Below are 16,304 nucleotides of genomic sequence, written 5' to 3'. Positions count from 1 at the left end.
ACTATCCTTACAAGGGAAATACGAGGGTTGGAAGTTTAATAGTTCCAACTATTTACTTACAGCTCGTACAAAATAGATACGTGTTTCAAAGTTTTACTGCCCTTCAAAGTAGTCACCAGCATTGTGTATAACTCGTTGCCAGCGATGTGGAAGTCGTAGGATACTCTTAGCAGTGCCAGTTGTGTTGACAGTTCAAGCGCCACCGTTTATTGCCCGACGAATTTGTAGCAGTTCTGAAGCGATTGCCTTCAGTTTAGAAATCGAGTTGAGCTCACGAGCGCGTAAGTCAGGGGAGTGCAGTAGGTGGTATAGCACTTAGCAGCCCCATCAGCCAAACAAATCAGTAACAGCTTGCACTGTACGTGCTTCAGCATTGTCCTGCAAAATGATGGTCACGTCCCGCAGAAAGTGTCATCACTTCTTTTCTATGCTGCTCATCTTTGGAACACAACCTGCGACCAGCTACAGAACTGCAACAAATTCGACGGGCAGTAGACCGCGCCGCTTGACTGTCAACACAACTGGCACTGTTAAGAGTGTCCTACGACTTCCACATCGCTGGCAACGGGTAATGCACAATGCTGGTGACTACTTTGCAGATCAGTGAGACTATGAAACACGTATCTATTTTGTACGAGCTGTAAATAAATAGCTGCCACTATCAAAGTTCCAGCTCACGTATCTAGTATTTCGCAATATACACTACTGGCCATTAAAATTGCTACACCACGAACATGACGTGCTACGAAATTTAACCGCCAGGAAGAAGATACTGTGGTTTGCAACTGATTAGCATTTCAGAGTATTCACACAAGGTTCGCGCCGGTGGCGACACCTACAACGTGTTGGCATGAGGAAAGTTTCCAAGCGATTTCTCATACACAAACAACAGTTCGACGGCGTTGCTTGGTGAAACGTTGTTGTGATGCCTCGTGTAAGGAGGAGAAATGCGTACCATCACGTTTACGACTTTGATAAACGTCGGATTGTAGCTTATCGCGATTGCAGTTTATCGTATCGCGACATTGCTGCTCGCGTTGGTCGAGATCCAATGACTGTTAGCAGAATATGGAATCGGTGGGTTCAGGAGGGTGATACGGGACGCCGTGCTGGATCCCAACGGCCTCGTATCACTAGCATTCGAGATGACAGGCATCTTATCCGCATGGCTGTAACGGATCGTGCAGCCACGTCTCGATCCCTGAGTCAACACATGGGGACGTTTGCAAGACAACAACCATCTGCACGAACAGTTCGACGACGTTTGCAGCAGCATGGATTATCAGCTCGGAGACCATGGTTGCGGTTACCCTTGACGCTGTATCACAGACAGGAGCGCGTGCGATGGTGTACTCCACGACGAACCTGGGTGCACGAATGGCAAAACGTCATTTTTTTTTGGATGAATCCAGGTTCTGTGTACAGCATCATGATGGTCGCATCCGTGATTGGTGACATCCCGGTGAACGCACATTGGAAGCGTGTATTCGTCATCGCCATACTGGCGTATCACCCGGCGTGATGGTATGGGGTGTCATTGGTTACACGTCTCGGTCACTTCTTGTTCGCATTGACGGCACTTTGAACAGTGGAAGTTACATTTCAGATGTGTTACGACCCGTGGCTCTACCCTTCATGCGATCCCTGCGAAACACTACATTTCAGCAGTATAATGCACGACCGCATGTTGCAGGTCCTGTACGGGCCTTTCTGGATTCAGAAAATGTTCGACTGCTGCCCTGGCCAGGATATTCTCCAGATCCCTCACCAACTGAAAACGTCTGGTCACAATACGCCAGTCACTACTCTTGTTGAACTGTGGTACAGTGTTGAAGCTGCACTGGCAGCTGTACCTGTACACGCCATCCAAGCTCTGTTTGACTGAATGCCCAGGCGTATCAAGGCCGTTATTACGGCCAGGGGTGGTTGTTCTGGGTACTGATTTCTCAGGATCTATGCACCCAAATTGCGTGAAAATGTAATCACATGTCAGTTCTAGTATAATACATTTGTACAATGAATACCCGTTTATCATCTCCATTTATTCTTGATGTAGCAATTTTAATGGCCAGTAGCGTATTAAGCGAGCGTCAATATTTTTGAAGCTCACCAGTCTCGTTCAGTATATTGCGCAAGCCGTCAACAGTGCTCTCAGAAGGTGAATATTTTTGAACAATCCTCAGAACTAAGCGATAAATATTGAGCGTGTGAAGGTCCCCTAACGGATAAGACTGAGTAAGGTGGTAAGTGGACCGAATACGATAGCGGGAGCCAAAGCACAGCAGTTACAAAGAGACGAAATTTTCAGCACACCACAGGATACGATGGTGGACAGCATAAAACTTGCCGAAACACTGCTGTCGTAGATAAATACTGGACTGAAATACAGCGACCACTACCCATGTAGGTTAAAGTGATAAGGATAAGCCAACGAGAATTTTCCGCGAGTAGTGCGAGTGTGTTATCGCCGTGCGACCCTGAAGATTCCGGTTCTTGTTGGGGGAGAGCTCTGGCACGAAAAAGAATCGCGACAGCACGGCACGTATCGTGACTGGGGCCGGAGCAGGTGCTGCCCGGCGGTGATAGCGGCTGGCCGGGTCTGCAGACATCACAGTGCGGCCAGGCAGCTCAGGCTCGGCGGACAGCGGCCGTGTCTGTGTGCCCATTCCAGGCGGGAGCTGCTGGCTGTGCGTCGTTCTGGACGCGTGACGTCACGAGCGACTGACACCTACAGCTGCGCTGGCGCTGCCTGCCGAGGTACGTAGGTAGCTCCAGGCTGGCCAGCATCTCGTCACTGTATTAAGGGGGGTGCGACGTGAAACGGGCAGACTTGGAGCAGGAGAGCCACCACAGCACATTTTAATTTCCACTGTCTATACTTTTACAAATAAATTCATAAAACTTTGTTAGAATGACCAGGAAGGATTCAGGATTCACACTCGTAGCAGAGGAAGTTCAAAAACATAATAAAGCAATTTTTTTTACATGTGAAAATTTCATCATTTTTTCATTTGGTATTAGCTGCATTTGTTGCTGTAGGTACACTTTTCTTCATAAGTAAGAGAGATTTTTCGATGAATTTCGCACAGCATACAAACCATACTTACAAGTTTATGAGGCTCTAGAATTTCCCAAATCTGTTAAAAACTGTGGTAGAAATTGAGATAATTAACTATAAAATTCGAGTTTTCTCTAACCACGAAGTTTAAAACGTAACAGCCCATTCATTTTTCCATAGATTAAATAAATTCTAGAGTTTCATACACCTGTAAGTATGGTTTGTAAGCTGTGGAAAATTCATCGAAGAATCTCTCTTACTCATGAAGAAAAATGTACCTATAGCAACAAAAGCAGCCAACAGTAAGTGAAAAAAGTCATGAAATTTCACATGTAAAAAATATTATTTTTTCGTGTTTTTGAACTTCCACTGCTATGAGTGTGAATCCTGAATCCTTCCTGGTCATACTGACAAAGTTTTATGAATTTATTTGTAAAAGTATAGACAGTAGAAATTAAAATGTCCTGTGCTGTCTCTCCTTCTCGAAGTCGGCCCGTTTGACGTCCTACCCCCCTTAAGGGGGTCCTGGACGTGACGAGGGCCCAAAAAATGGGATTTCTTTATTCACTAAAGTTCTGTGAGTCTTCCTGATTCTAAAAATATACACTTTGTATAGGGTAATTTTTTCCACCGTGTGCGGCGCACGGGGTAGCCGCGCGGTCTGAAGCGGCTTGCTACCGTTCGCGCGGTTCCCCTCGTCGGAGGTTCGAGTCCTCCCTCGGGCATGGGTGTGTGTGTTGTCCTTAGCGTAAGTTAGGTTAAGTTGGATTAAGTAGCGTGTAAGCCTAGGGACCGATGGCCTCAGCAGTTTGCTCCCATACTCCTTACCACAAATTTCCAAATTTCCACAGCGTGCAAACTCTAGGGAATGATCGATGAGAGGATATGGATGAAAAAGAGTCTCCGAACTTATGTCCAGAAATGCATGGTTTCCATGCTAGACTGCAGTCTAATACGCGTTGTACCATGCAGCCGCAGTTACAGTATGTGTTGAAAATGGTTTCCATGTACCTCAACGCATGGATGTGCGCGCCGTAGCATGTTCTGTCCCATACGTTCTACCCGGCCATGCTGCATTCGAACACTGTCAAAGACAACATGAATACTCTGCTCGAATGTCTCCACATCTGGAATTGGCTCTCCATACACGACACTTTTGAGATGGCCCCATAACCATAAATCGCACGGGTTGAGATCCGGTGAACGAGAACGGCATGCAACTGGACCCCTTCGTCCGGTCCGTCGACCAGGGAAGCCGGACTGAGATGCATCCGGACGTCAACGGCGAAGTGGGCTGGACCACCATCATGTAGCAGTCACATCAACAGCTCTTCTTCCAGCAGGGGAGACGAAAGTCACCTGCAACAGACGCCGATAGTTCCGGCCTGTTAGGCGACGTGAAAGGAAGACTGGTCCCAAAATACTTACGCCAATTACCCCGGCCCACGCACGCCGGCTGCACCGATGCTGCTGACTCGCTGTCACCATACCGCGGGGGTTCTGCGTACTATCCCACAGATGACTGCCACGGAAGCTGAACGTACCACATTGCCGCGAGGGATTAGCCGAGCGGTCTCAGGCGCTGCAGTCATGGACTGTGCGGCTGGTCCCGGCGGAGGTTCGAGTCCTCCGTCGGGCATGGGCGTGTGTATTTGTCCTTAGGATAATTTAGGTTAAGTAGTGTGTAAGCTTAGGGGCTGGTGACCTTAGCAGTTAAGTCCCATAAGATTTCACACACATTTTTGAACGTACCACTCCGTGCAAATGTCGCCTAATCAGTGAACAGGGTGGATGACGCAAATCCCGGAATTGTGGTGGCCTGGTGAAGAAGACAGTGACAAAACTGCCCCCGATGTGGACAGTCCGTCGCTAGTAAGCCCTGCACACGCTGTAAACGATAAGGGTAGTAGCAACTGTCATGGAGAGTGTTCCACACGGTCGTCTGGCTTACGCTGTACTGGCGGGCCAACTGCCTGGTACTGACACGGCGGTCGCCTTCCACAGTCTTAACGAGATTTTCCTCCAAAGTCTGGTGTCCGAACATTTCGGGTAGGTCCTTCATGATTTCCTGCTTCCTGAAACGACCCTGTCTCCGACAAACGGCGAAACACTGTTGCAAACATCGAATACTGTGGTTGTTGTCGGCGGGATAGGTCTCCTGATATAACCTAGCTGCCCGCCGCCCGTTGCTGTTTGCCTTTCCCTAAGTAAACACAATGTCGGCGAGCTCTCGATTCGCATACGGAACGATACTGTACAAACCGTATCTACAAGCTGAGTCAGCAAGACAAGTGAATCTACCACAACGTTATCTATTACTACGGCAGGAAAATGGCGCTAGGGCATGACGTGTGAGCAACAGTACCACCCTGTTCGAGGAAACCATGCATACTGTAATTGTGGCTGCATCTTGAGGTCCCCACACACGCTACTGCATGCGTGACAATAACGCTTCAGCAAGCGTGCTTGGTCAGGCGTGCACAAATTCCTCACGCCTCCACACGGCTCAAGCACGCACGTACGAGCATCAGTTTGTTTACCACAGAACAGATCTGTAAAGTTCGTCTGCTGCAACCCCTGATTTGTAAGTTCTGCCACGCTTCCTTTTTTTCTCGTCTGTAATTCGTTCGTAATGTATTAATTTTCTTAATAACGGTATCTTTAGTTGCTGATGGCTCTGTTTCTCTGTACAATGTGAGAAGCACCTCATATGCCGCGTCTCTTTTTCATTTTATCGTGATATCCTTTACTTTTAATATTCCATAAACATGGGAGCTTTTCGTAGCACCTAATAAATTCCTCCAATTCCCGGTCCGACGTCAGAACGAAGAAGGAAACGACACAAAATCTAAATAAACGAGCGCCCTCCACAGTCTGTGTCCGAATGACAGATGTGTGCTTGTTCAAGCCTGCCTACTCTAGGCACACACGAGGAAGCATGGACACGCTTGGAGGTTTCCACAAGCACGCATATTCGAAATTCGGTCAAGCGTCAAGCTGCAAGCCTGATGCTTGCGCTAATTTACCCGACACACGGTCAAGCGCGATTGCCAAGCATGCAGTAGCGTGTGTGGGGGGCCTTTAGACCGCTGTACCTGCAACAAAGTATGATCGAATAAATGGTTGCTAGCATGGAAGGTATGCATTTCCGGAAATAGCTACGTACATTAGACCCTTTTTGTCCGCATCCTCTCATCGATCAGTCCCTTGAGTCTGTACACGGTGGAAAATATCACCCTGTGTACAGTACCTCGTCATTTTCGTGTTTAAATGCCTTTCTAATATAGATGCGTGCCAACAGCCTTGCCGCAGTGGTAAAACCGACGTTAAGAGCGCGGTCGGGCTTGGCTAGCAGTTGGATGGGTGACCATCCGGTCTGCCAAGCGCTGTTGGCAAGCGGGATGCACTCAGCTCTTGTGAGACCAATGGAGGAGCTACTTGACTGAGAAGTAGCGGCTCCGGTCACGAAAATGACAACGGCCGGGAGAGCGGTGTGCTGACCACGTGACCCTCCATAGGTGCATCCAGTGATGCCTACCGTCTGAGGATGACACGGCGGCCGGTCGACCGTGTTGGGCCTTCCGACGCCTTTTCGGACGGAGTAAAGTACATGCGGCGCGTGAACGCCTAGCTCTTTTACACTACCGTCAACCACAAATGATTCGTTATTTAACTTTGGCGCTGCTCTTTCCATAAGAACTCGTTTGTGTAACATCCTTGAAGAACATGCTGACTGCACTATGAGCAGGTATTCATTGGAATCGATCTTTCTCTCAATACAAATAGCTTACTTGAGTTTACTTACGTTCTTCGCGTGCGTTTGTGTTGCTGCGAGTCCGTATTTCGCCCATTTTACAATCCTAAAATGACAAAAAGAAAGAAGTTTATTTGCAGTCGTAATTTTTACGTTAATCATGAGCAGAGTAGGCATCAAAACTGGGGACAGCGCGAAAGATCGACTGCTGTGAGTAGACAGGCAACGTGTAGCTGAAGCTGAAAAAGCTGTTGAAAGCGTGACAAAGGAGTCTCGAATAATAAAGAAAAGAAAGAAAACTGAACAAGATGCAAAGGATATCCTGAATCAGCAAGATTATGGAGCTGGAATGTTTTGACACGTTATCATCTTCAGTTTCCAATTTCCATACTTAGTTATCAATATCTCATGCAGTATTAAAGCTACAATACAATTTTTTTGTGAATAATACTGCAGTACTTGCCTACACAAAAAATGGTTCAAATGGCTCTGAGCACTATGGGACTTAAGATCTGAGGTCATCAGTCCTGTAGAACTTAGAACTACTTAAACCCAACTAACCTAAGGATATCACAGACATCCATGCCCGAGGCAGGGTTCGAACCTGCGACCGTGGCGGCCGCGCGGTTCCAGACTGTAGCGCCTAGAATCGCTCGGCCACCCTGGCCGGCTTGCCTACACAGTTAACCTCATTATTCAACAATGTAATAAATATTTCAAGCTGGACCACATCAAATCTTCTTAAATTATTAAGAGAAAAATTAACTTCTAGCCGGCCGATGTGGCCGAGCGGTTCCAGCCGCTTCAGTCTGGAACCGCGCCACCGCTACTGTCGCAGGTTCGAATCCTGCCTCGGGCATGGATGTCTGTGATGTGATGTCCTTAGGTTAGTTAGGTTTAAGTAGTTCTAAGTTGTAGGGGACTGATGACCTCAGATGTTAAGTCCCATAGTGCTCAGAGCCATTTGAACCATTTGAGCCAACTTCTAAAAAATATTTTTTTAAAAACACACAAAACAACAAGTTTGCAAGTGTTCCTCGTTTACTGTTTCAACAAGTTAATAATTAAAAGAATAAAATTTGCTTCGACTTTTTATTTTGAACAGTGTGGAAATACACTATACTTAATATAAAAATTCCACGTAAATCAGAACATAGGATAAAAATCAATATTCACTCCATTCTGTACTCCACAGTTTTTAATTTCTTTTCACGCAGAGGTCAGAATATACTAATTATTTGATTAGAGTTTCATTCCAATAACCTATTAAAGTTGTTAAGTTACAAAATACTAGTAAAAACTATAGGCCATGACGTCCAGGTCCCCATAAGGGAGATTTAATAACAATAGATGTGAGCGGCACAAATACATCGTATTTTGTTCGAATGAGTGACAACAAAGAAATAAATACAAAAGAAACTGGCATAATTTGGTTACGTTTACTCTACTGTGTCATACAGTATCATATTTTGTGGGTAACTCCTCAAGCCGCTAATGACCTTGTATATAAGAATGTTGACAATATTCAGCACTACATCTACGAGTGAGGCTCAAGTCACGCTTACACAGCAAGCAGTACGGTCGGTCAGCGTTGGAGGCTGTGGGCTTTTACCAGGAATACTCTTCCTCCCACTTCCAGATGAGTTTTGAATCATCTTGCTTAGCCTATGAATTTTCACTGGAAGAGCACGTAATGAAAACTGATTCATTTTAGAAGCAAATGAAAACGCAAGTGAACGTAGAACAGCACAGTACGTACGGTTACGGAAAGAAACCACACAAATGGAAACATTTCGTGTTGATTGTCCTCTGTTCTCGACTGCTGCCAACTTGTTGTTGTTGTTGTGGTCTGCAGTCCTGAGACTGGTTTGATGCAGCTCTCCATGCTACTCTATCCTGTGCAAGCTTCTTCATCTCCCAGTACCTACTGCAACCTACATCCTTCTGAATCTGCTTAGTATATTCATCTCTTGGCCTCCCTCTACGATTTTTACCCTCTAAGCTGCCCTCCAATACTAAATTGGTGATCCCTTGATGCCTCAGAACATGTCCTACCAATCGGTCCCTTCCTCTTGTCAAGTTGTGCCACAAACTCCTCTTCTCCCCAATTCTATTCAATACCTCCTCATTAGTTACGTGATGTACCCATCTAATCTTCAACATTCTTCTGTAGCACCACAGTTCGAAAGATTCTATTCTCTTCTTGTCCAAACTATTTATCGTCCATGTTTCACTTCCATCCATGGCTACACTCCATACAAATACTTTCAGAAACGACTTCCTGACACTTAAATCTATACTCGATGTTAACAAATTTCTCTTCTTCAGAAACGCTTTCCTTGCCATTGCTAGTCTACATTTTATATCCTCTCTACTTCGACCATCATCAGTTATTTTGCTCCCCAAATAGCAAAACTCCTTTACTACTTTAAGCGTCTCATTTCCTAATCTAATTCCCTCAGCATCACCCGACTTGATTCGGCTACATTCCATTATCCTCATTTTGCTTTTGTTGATGTTCATCTTATACCGTCCTTTCATGAAACTGTCCATTCCGTTCAACTGCTCTTCCAAATCCTTTGCTGTCTCTGACAGAATTACAATGTCATCGGCGAACCTCAAAGATTTTATTTCTTCTCCATGGATTTTAGTACCTACTCCGAATTTTTCTTTTGGTTCCTTCCCTGATTGCTCAATATACAGATTGAATAACATCGGGGTTAGGCTACAACCCTGTCTCACTCACTTCCCAACCACTGCTTCCGTTTCATGTCCCTCGACTATTATAACTGCCATCTGGTTTCTGTACAAATTGTAAATAGCCTTTCTCTCCCTGTATTTTACCCCTGCCACCTCCAGAATTTGAAAGAGAGTATTACAGTCAACATTGTTAAAAGCTTTCTCTAAATCTACAAATGCTAGAAACGTAGGTTTGCCTTTCCTTAATCTATTTTCTAAAATAAGTCGTAAGGTCAGTATTGCATTACGTGTTCCAACATTTCTACGGAATCCAAACTGATCTTCCCCGAGGTCGGCTTCTACCAGTTTTTCCATTCGTCTGTAAATAATTCGCGTTAGTATTTTGCAGCTGTGACTTATTAAACTGATAGTTCGGTAATTTTCACATCTGTCAACACCTGCTTCCATTTTTGGATTCTGCTTGAAGTCTGAGGGTATTTCGCCTGTCTCATACATCTTGCTCACCAGATGGTAGAGTTTTGTCAGGACTGGCTCTCCCAAGGCCGTCAGTAGTTCTAATGGAATGTTGTCTACTCCCGGGGCCTTGTTTCGACTCAGGTCTTTCAGTGCTCTGTCAAACTCTTCTCGCAGTATTGTATCTCTCATTTCATCTTCATCTACATCCTCTTCCATTTCCATAATATTGTACTCAATTACATCGCCCTTGTATAGACCCTCTATATACTTCTTCCACCTTTCTGCTTTCCCTTCTTTGCTTAGAACTGGGTTTCCATCTGAGCTCTTGATATTCATACAAGTGGTTCTCTTTTCTACAAAGGTCTCTTTAATTTTCCTGTAGGCAGTATCTATCTTACCCCTAGTGAGATAAGCCTCTACATCCTTACATTTGTCCTCTAGCCATGCCTGCTTAGCCATTTTGCACTTCCTGTCCATCTCGTTACTGAGACGTTTATATTCCTTTTTGCCTGCTTCATTTACTGCGTGTTTACATTTTCTCCTTTGATCAATTAAATTCAATATTTCTTCTGTTACCCAAGGATTTCTACTAGCCCTCGTCTTTTTATCTACTTGATCCTCTGCTGCCGCAACTACTTCATCCCTCAGAGCTACCCATTCTTCTTCTACTGTATTTCTTTCCCCCTTTCCTGTCAATTATTCCCTTATGCTCTCCCTGAAACTCTGTACAATCTCTGGTTTAGTCAGTTGATCCAAGTCCCATCTCCTTAAATTTCCACCTTTTTGTAGTTTCTTCAGTTTTAATCGACACTTCATAGCCAATATATTGTGGTCAGAGTCCACATCTGCCCCTGGAAATGCCTTACAATTTAAAACCTGGTTCCTAAATCTCTGTCTTACCATTATATAAATCTATCTGATACCTTCTAGTATCTCCAGGATTCTTCCATGTATAGAACCTTCTTTTATGATTCTTGAACCAAGTGTTAGCTATGATTAAGTTATGCTCTGTGCAAAATTCTACCAGACGGCTTCCTCTTTTCATTTCTCTCCCCCAATCCATATTCACCCACTATGTTTCCTTCTCTCCCTTTTCCTACTCTCGAATTCTAGTCACCCATGACTATTAAACTGCCAACTTAAGCGATCTGTTAGTACTGCCTCGTTGTGAAACGTTGTTGTGCCGTGTGGCTCAATCAGAAGTAAACAGTGTAGCGAGTGTGTTTAAACATAGCGTCCGCGTAATTCGATTTCCCGACTTCTTGTTACCGCCGCGTGTTATTTACACCACAGCTCCAGATCGCTGTGAGACGAACGCATCCGTGGGTTGCCAGTGCTGGCGGAGAAACAAGTGAAAACGGCGGCTGTCACGATGCCTCTAGGCGAGTAGGCTATGTAATCTTATCTCAGCTGATCGCACATCCTCGAATCAATTTTTTTTTTTTCTCCGTCGAAGCACGTAACTGGAAAGGGACTGCAAGTCGACAACAATATCAAGTATTATCCGAAAACGTATAGAGATTTTCCGCCAGGAACCTTGAACTTTCGATAGTACTTCGCGGGGTTAATATTTATAGCAGTGGTCATTGAAGAAATATAAGGGAGAAACAGGCGGTCAGTAACAGAGCCGGGAGAATAAAAAAAATATCCTATAATACGGGAGCTCGCGGAAAATATGGGACAGTTCGTCACCCACGTAGCTGCTACATTGCATTAACTAAACTGACTAAATTAATCTAATTTAAACTAACTTACGTTAAGGGCAAAACACACACACACACACAAACACACACACACACACACACACACACACACACATACATGCCGGAGGGAGGACTCGAACCTCTGACGGGGGACCCGCGCGAACCGTGCCAACGCGCCTGAGACCGCGCGGCTACCCCGCGCGGCCCAGTTTAATACATACACAGTCCTTCCTTGTTCGTGCATTTCAACCTGTTTATGACAGTTTAGCAGTTTGTGCGTAATTTAGATACTTCACCTAATATCTCCATGCCTTCATCTACATCTACATATACATGATTACTCTGCAATTCACAATTAAGTGCCTGGCAGAGGGTTCATACAACAAGCTTCATAGAATTTCTCTTCTGTTTCCCTTTCGAACGGCGCGCGGGAAAAAAAATGAGCACTTTCAAATTGGTTCAAATGGCTCTGAGCACTATGAGACTTGACTTCTGAGGTCATGAGTCCCCTAGAACTTAGAACTACTTAAACCTAACTAACCTAAGGACAGCACACACATCCATGCTCGAGGCAGGATTCGAACCTGCGACCGTAGCGGTCGCGCGGTTCCAGACTGTAGCGCCTAGAACCGCTCGGCCACCCCGGCCGGCAAACGAGCACTTTAATATTTCTTTTTTTTTAAATCATGATAATCATTTCATCTTATGTATTTGGGCACTAGCTGAATATTTTCTAAATATGAGCAGAAAGTTGGTGAGTTAAAAAAAATGGTTCAAATGGCACTAAGCACAATGGGACTTCTACATCACATCTACACACATACTCCGCAATCCACCATACGGTGCGTGGCGGAGGGTACCTCGTACCACAACTAGCATCTTCTCTCCCTGTTCCACTCCCAAACAGAACGAGGGAAAAATGACTGCCTATATGCCTCTGTACGAGCCCTAAACTCTCTTATCTTTGTGGTCTTTCCGCGAAATGTAAGTTGGCGGCAGTAAAATTGTACTGCAGTCAGCCTCAAATGCTGGTTCTCTAAATTTCCTCAGGAGCGATTCACGAAAAGAACGCCTCCTTTCCTCCAGAGACTCCGACCCGAGTTCCTGAAGCATTTCTGTAACACTCGCGTGATGATCATACACACCAGTAACAAATCTAGCAGCCCGCCTCTGAATTGCTTCTTTGTCCTCCCTCAATCCGACCTGATAGGGATCCCAAACGCTCGAGCAGTACTCAAGAATAGGTTGTATAGTGTTTTATAAGCGGTCTCTTTTACAGATGAACCACATCTTCCCAAAATTCTACCAATGAACCGAAGACGACTATCCGCCTTCCCCACAACTGCCATTACATGCTTGTCCCACTTCATATCGCTCTGCAATGTTACGCCGAAATATTTAGTCGACGTGACTGTGTCAAGCGCTACACTACTAATGGAGTATTCAAACATTACAGGATTCTTTTTCCTATTCATCTGTATTAATTTACATTTATCTATATTTAGAGTTAGCTGCCATTCTTTACACCAATCACAAATCCTGTCCAAGTCATCTTGTACCCTCCTACAGTCACTCAACGACGACACCTTCCCGTACACCACAGCATCGTCAGCAAACAGCCGCACATTGCTATCCACCCTATCCAAAAGATCGTTTATGTAGATAGAAAACAACAGCATACCTACCACACTCCCCTGGCGCACTCCAGATGATACCCTCACTTCTGACGAACACTGACCATCGAGGACAACGTACTGGGTTCTATTACTGAAGAAGTCTTCGACCCATTCACATACTTGGGAACATCTGAGGTCATCAGTCGCCTAGACTTAGAACTACTTAAACCTAACTAGCCTAAGGACATCACACACAACTATGCCCGAGGCAGCATTCGAACCTGCGACCGTAGCAGCAACGTGGTTCCGGACTGAAGCGCCTAGAACCGCTCGGCCACAGCGGCCGGCTGGTGAGTGAAACTTGTGTAATAGAATACATTTACTTCAAATACTGGATCTAGAGATTTGTGGTTATATCATTACATTACATTAATACTTGCTCCATAGATCATGAATACATTTCGTAATAATGTGGAAACCACTGAATACAGCATTGCGTCGTATTTGCTGTTTTGTATCCACGTCAAATGGGAGCGCTGCGATTTGTATTATTCGTATTGATGCATAGCCTACAACCCGTCACATATGTTCGGAAAGAACAGCCTTTGTACAGCCAGGAGCTCTCGCTCATGTGTCGACTGCCTGTTCAATCTTAAGTTGTCAGATGCTGGCCTAGAACTCCCAAAGCCGGTTCATAAACAAGTATAAAATAAATGTCGCTGTGGAACGTTAACACTGCGTGTTTCAGTTTTTAAGATGTGTGTATTCCTAGAGGCAGTGGTGGAACATTCCATGACTGAAGAGAAAAATGTATGCCATGTACGATCAGGGACGGAGGTTGAAAGCGGAATGGTAGCAGCGGTTCCGGTGCGACGTGGCCCTGACCTTGAGAGAATGTGAGAATGCTAAAATTGAAGCGTATGGAAACTCGTTTTGCATTTTTATCATCTTTTTTAGGGAACGAATCTCAGGAGGCTTGGCTGATAAGAAAAATGTCGAAATAACTTTTGTTCACACAAATGAGCTGATAAAACAAGTATGTGGCCGTGGCTAATTATATACAGCATGTTCACTTTGGAGAAGGTGAAGTATGGGACCTCCTTTGGCACAGATGAGCGGTTGCGGTCACCTACCATAGGGTTGGTTTGCTGCACTTCTTCATTCGTGTCGGTTACCAGCTACCCTTTCGTAAGCTCCAGCTCAGCTTCTCTCTCCCACGTCATGTATACACTGTATGATCAAAAGTATCCGAACACCTGCTAGTGGACGTTAATATCGAATGCGTCCACCCTTCACGTTTATGTCGGCCTGAACGCTGCTGGGGTCTTTCAGTGAGGTGTCTGAATGTGTGTGGAGGTGTGGCAACACATTCCTCCTCGAGAGCCGAGACCACAAAAGGTGTGTGTGTGTGTGTGTGTGAGAGTGTGTGTGTTGGGGCTTATGGGCGCTCAACGTCTAGGTCATCAGCGCCCTGACACACATTAAAAGGAACGAATGGGGACAGACCAAATAAAACCGAAGCACACTCGGAAAGAAAGCAGGAAAAGAAGGAAAATGCTAGATAAGAAAGTAAAAGTAAGGATGGCGAAAACGTAGCAGCAAGAATGTCACAGGAAAGTGTCATTGGCTGGCCATTTACATAAAATACGGGCGAGCTTGTCACACAGTGAGCAAATTAAGACCCTCTCTCTAAGATCTTTGTAAAAACATTTGACAAGGCACAGAACTTTAAAACTTTAACCACATTCGTCCGAGTGTTTCCTAAAAAGAGACGGGAGATCCGCTGGTAAGGCAGGCGCGGCCTGCTAGTCAGAAAATAATATATATGCACTCCGTCTTCAGGCCACAAGTGGCCCATCGGGACCATCCGACCGCCGGGTCATCCTCAGTTCAGGATGCGGACAGGAGGGGCGTGTGATCAGCACACCGCTCTCCCGGTCGTTATGATGGTTTTCTTTGACCGGAGCCGCTAGTATTCGGTCGAGTAGCTCCACAATTGGCATCACGAGGCTGAGTGCACCCAGAAAAATGGCAACAGCACATGGCGACTGGATGGTCACCCATCCAAGTGCCAGCCACGCCCGACAGCGCTTAACTTCGGTGATCTCACGGGAACCGGTGTATCCACTGCGGCAAGGCCGTTGCCTAGTCAGAAAATAAAACTCAGTCCAATAAAACGTGGCGCACAGTGACCTGGACGCCACAAGCAGCACCATTGGAGGGTCCTCTCGCCGGAGCAGGAAGCCATGCGTCATAGGGCTGTGGCCTATCCGAAGCCGAGTGATGAAAACCTCGTCCCGTCGACGGGGCTGGAAGGAAGCACACCACACACGCGTTGTGAGCTTGACTAAACGGAGCTTATTGTCAGTCATTTCCAGCCAATCATCCTCCCACCGACGCATGACCCGTGAGCTCAACAGCGAGGTGAGAGCGTGCAGGGGGATGGCACACTGAAATACTTGTGGATCGAGACACGCCTACTTGGCTGCGAGATCTGCCCTTTAATTCCCAGCAATGCCGACATGCCCCGGAACCCAGCAGAAAGCCACCACCTTCCCCAGTCGCTGTAGTTTGAGGAGGGCACCCGGGATGGTCTGGACTATTTTATTTGCTGGATACAATGATTGAAGGGCACTTACCAGGCAAGGTAGTGATATTGCGCGATCGGGTCTGGAGCGAAGCCGACGTTCTAACTCGTCCCAAAGACTCCACTGGCTTCACGTCAGGATCCTGGTCGGCCTGTCCATGACAGTAGTGTTGCTGTCCACCAACGACTGCCTCACAGGTGCCGCCACATGACACGCTGCACTGTCACGCTCATACAGTCACCTTCTCCGCACTGTTCCTCTACTGTAGGCATAACACGATGCTGTAAAAGTTGCTCGTATCCTTTAGCATTTAGTGTTTTCTTGGGTGCTACAAGAAGACCACGATGAAAAACAAACACCGCGCAATTCGCTGATGGCAGATAACGCTCTCCAGGGATTCACGAAACCTAAAACCTTCCTACGGATTGA

General features: G+C 45.9%; 1 protein-coding gene and 1 pseudogene across 1 annotated transcript in view; one reads left to right on the top strand and one right to left on the bottom strand.

Annotated features, from left to right (window-relative positions):
• Positions 1 to 2,580: 2,580 nt before the first annotated feature.
• Positions 2,581 to 16,304, top strand: part of LOC126424723 (ATP-binding cassette sub-family C member 4-like) — a 176,113-nt gene continuing 162,389 nt past the window's right edge. The window contains exon 1 of the mRNA XM_050087443.1: positions 2,581 to 2,757. The gene's annotated coding sequence lies outside the window, so the exon portion shown is untranslated. The remainder of the gene's footprint in view (positions 2,758 to 16,304) is intronic.
• On the bottom strand, positions 15,317 to 15,433 carry LOC126425642 (5S ribosomal RNA; annotated as a pseudogene).

The sequence above is a fragment of the Schistocerca serialis genome, chromosome 10 (genome assembly GCF_023864345.2).
Source record: "Schistocerca serialis cubense isolate TAMUIC-IGC-003099 chromosome 10, iqSchSeri2.2, whole genome shotgun sequence".
In the NCBI taxonomy this organism is placed as follows: Eukaryota; Metazoa; Arthropoda; class Insecta; order Orthoptera; family Acrididae; genus Schistocerca; species Schistocerca serialis.
Note: the sequence above shows the minus strand (reverse complement) of the source record. Positions and strands in the feature narration are given on the sequence as shown.